Here is a 4,292-nt window from a genome sequence, read left to right on the forward strand (position 1 = left end):
ATGTTTTTCTGGCCCACCACTCCACCCTGGACTTGAACAGCCTCTATGACCAGGTCCACCTCTACAAGGCAGCAGTGCCCACCTTTGCCCGGACTCTAAAGGACATCGCTCTCAAACGAAGCCCCAACACTTCACACAGGAGCAACAGATCAATAGACACCCCACCCAGACCAGCGAGACACCCTCCAAGACCTCCAGGACCCCCCCCTGGACCTACACACCCCCCCCACATCAACCATGCCCACACCCAATTTAGGCCCCCTCAGATCAGACCCATGCCACTCCTGCCCACCCCATGCACCCCACCCCCGCAAAGAGGGCATCAACATGGAAGTCACACATACGCCCAGGTAGTGAGCGGGCAAACAGGCCCAACCCCCACTCTTACACTCGCCCAAGCCAACGGCATGTACCAGATGCTCAGCAGGCTCTGCTCACACTTACTGGCCTGAGGCCAAACCCCGACCAACAACATTGGACACTTTATGGAACAAAAAGCCTTCACTATATCATCCTGGAATATCCAAGGTCTGAGGTCATCTGCCTTTGGCCTAAAGAGCAGGAACCCGGACTTCACCAAAGAAATCGGTAATGCAGACATTGTCATCCTGCAAGAAACATGGTATAGAGGAGACGGACCCACTGGTTGCCCTCTAGGTTACAGAGAGCTGGTAGTCCCATCCACCAAACTACCAGGTGTGAAACAGGGAAGGGACTCAGGGGGAATGCTAATTTGGTATAGAGCAGACCTAACTCACTCCATTAAATTAATCAAAACAGGAACATTTTACATTTGGCTAGAAATTCAAAAGGAAATTATCTTAACAGAGAAAAATGTCCTCCTGTGTGCTACCTATATCCCCCCACTAGAATCCCCATACTTTAATGAAGACAGCTTCTCCATCCTGGAGGGGGAAATCAATCATTTCCAGGCCCAGGGACATGTATTAGTCTGTGGCGACCTAAATGCCAGAACTGGACAGGAACCTGACACCCTCAGCACACAGGGGGACAAACACCTACCTGGAGGTGACAGCATTCCCTCCCCCATATGCCCACCTAGGCACAACTATGACAACATAACCAACAAAAACGGGTCACAACTCCTGCAGCTCTGTCGCACGCTGGGTATGTACATAGTCAATGGTAGGCTTCGAGGGGACTCCTATGGTAGGTACACCTATAGCTCATCTCTTGGCAGTAGCACTGTAGACTACTTTATCACTGACCTCAACCCAGAGTCTCTCAGAGCGTTCACAGTCAGCCCACTGACACCCCTATCAGACCACAGCAAAATCACAGTCTACTTGAACAGAGCAATACTCAATCATGAGGCATCAAAGCCAAAGGAACTGAGTAACATTAAGAAATGCTATAGATGGAAGGAATGCAGTTTGGAAACCTACCAAAAAACAATTAGGCAACAGCAAATTCAATCCCTTTTAGACAACTTCCTGGGTAAAACGTTCCACTGCAATAGTGAAGGTGTAAACTTGGCAGTAGAAAATCTTAACAGTATTTTTGACCTCTCAGCTTCCCTATCAAATCTAAAAATCTCAAATAGAAAACCGAAGAAAATGAACAACAATGACAAATGGTTTGATAAAGAATGCAAAAATCGAAGAAATAAATTGAGAAACCTGTCCAACCAAAAACATAGAGACCCGGAAAACCTGAGTCTACGCCTTCACTATGGTGAATCACTAAAACAATACAGAAATACACTACGGAAAAAGAAGGAACAGCACGTCAGAAATCAGCTCAATGTAATTGAAGAATCCATAGACTCGAACCAATTCTGGGAAAATTGGAAAACACTAAACAAACAACAACACGAAGAATTATCTATCCAAAATGGAGATGTATGGGTAAACCACTTCTCCAATCTTTTTGGCTCTATAACAAAGAATAAAGAGCAAAAACATATACATGATCAAATACAAATCCTAGAATCAACTATTAAAGACTACCAGAACCCACTGGATTCTCCAATTACCTTGAATGAGTTACAGGACAAAATAAAAACCCTCCAACCCAAAAAGGCCTGTGGTGTTGATGGTATCCTTAATGAAATGATCAAATATACAGACAACAAATTCCAATTGGCTATATTAAAACTCTTTAACATCGTCCTTAGCTCTGGCATCTTCCCCAATATTTGGAACCAAGGACTGATCACCCCAATCCACAAAAGTGGAGACAAATTTGACCCCAATAACTACCGTGGAATATGCGTCAACAGTAACCTTGGGAAAATACTCTGCATTATCATTAACAGCAGACTCGTACATTTCCTCAATGAAAACAATGTACTGAGCAATTGTCAAATTGGCTTTTTACCAAATTACCGTACAACAGACCATGTATTCACCCTACACACCCTAATTGACAACCAAACAAACCAAAACAAAGGCAAAGTCTTCTCATGCTTTGTTGATTTCAAAAAAGCCTTCGACTCAATTTGGCATGAGGGTCTGCTATACAAATTGATGGAAAGTGGTGTTGGGGGTAAAACATACGACATTATAAAATCCATGTACACAAACAACAAGTGTGCGGTTAAAATTGGCAAAAGACACACACATTTCTTCTCACAGGGTCGTGGGGTGAGACAGGGATGCAGCTTAAGCCCCACCCTCTTCAACATATATATCAATGAATTGGCGCGAGCATTAGAACAGTCTGCAGCACCCGGTCTCACCCTACTAGAATCCGAAGTCAAATGTCTACTGTTTGCTGATGATCTGGTGCTTCTGTCACCAACCAAGGAGGGCCTACAACAGCACCTAGATCTTCTGCACAGATTCTGTCAGACCTGGGCCCTGACAGTAAATCTCAGTAAGACCAAAATAATGGTGTTCCAAAAAAGGTCCAGTCGCCAGGACCACAAATTCCATCTAGACACCGTTGCCCTAGAGCACACAAAAAACTATACATACCTCGGCCTAAACATCAGCACCACAGGTAGCTTCCACAGAGCTGTGAACGATCTGAGAGACAAGGCAAGAAGGGCATTCTATGCCATCAAAAGGAACATCAATTTCAACATACCAATTAGGATCTGGCTAAAAATACTTGAATCAGTCATAGAGCCCATTGCCCTTTATGGTTGTGAGGTCTGGGGTCCGCTCACCAACCAAGATTTCACAAAATGGGACAAACACCAAATTGAGACTCTGCATGCAGAATTCTGCAAAAATATCCTCCGTGTACAACGTAGAACACCAAATAATGCATGCAGAGCAGAATTAGGCCGATACCCACTAATTATCAAAATCCAGAAAAGAGCCGTTAAATTCTACAACCACCTAAAAGGAAGCGATTCCCAAACCTTCCATAACAAAGCCATCACCTACAGAGAGATGAACCTGGAGAAGAGTCCCCTAAGCCAGCTGGTCCTAGGGCTCTGTTCACAAACACAAACACACCCCACAGAGCCCCAGGACAACAGCACAATTAGACCCAACCAAATCATGAGAAAACAAAAAGATAATTACTTGACACATTGGAAAGAATTAACAAAAAAACAGAGCAAACTAGAATGCTATTTGGCCCTAAACAGAGAGTACACAGTGGCAGAATACCTGACCACTGTGACTGACCCAAACTTAAGGAAAGCTTTGACTATGTACAGACTCAGTGAGCATAGCCTTGCTATTGAGAAAGGCCGCCGTAGGCAGACATGGCTCTCAAGAGAAGACAGGCTATGTGCTCACTGCCCACAAAATGAGGTGGAAACTGAGCTGCACTTCCTAACCTCCTGCCCAATGTATGACCATATTAGAGAGACATATTTCCCTCAGATTACACAGATCCACAAAGAATTTGAAAACAAATCCAATTTTGATAAACTCCCATATCTACTGGGTGAAATTCCACAGTGTGCCATCACAGCAGCAAGATTTGTGACCTGTTGCCACAAGAAAAGGGCAACCAGTGGAGAACAAACACCATTGTAAATACAACCCATATTTATGCTTATTTATTTTAACTTGTGTGCTTTAACCATTTGTACATTGTTACAACACTGTATATATATAATATGACATTTGTAATGTCTTTCTTGTTTTGAAACTTCTGTATGTGTAATGTTTACTGTTAATTTGTATTGTTTATTTCACTTTTGTGTATTATCTACCTCACTTGCTTTGGCAATGTTAACACATGTTTCCCATGCCAATAAAGCCCCTTGAATTGAATTGAATTGAATTGAGAGAGAGCGAGAGAGAGAGAGAGAGAGAGAGAGAGAGAGAGAGAGAGAGAGAGAGAGAGAGAGAGAAAGAAAAAGAGCA

Source organism: Salvelinus alpinus, chromosome 11 (genome assembly GCF_045679555.1).
Source record: "Salvelinus alpinus chromosome 11, SLU_Salpinus.1, whole genome shotgun sequence".
In the NCBI taxonomy this organism is placed as follows: domain Eukaryota; kingdom Metazoa; phylum Chordata; class Actinopteri; order Salmoniformes; family Salmonidae; genus Salvelinus; species Salvelinus alpinus.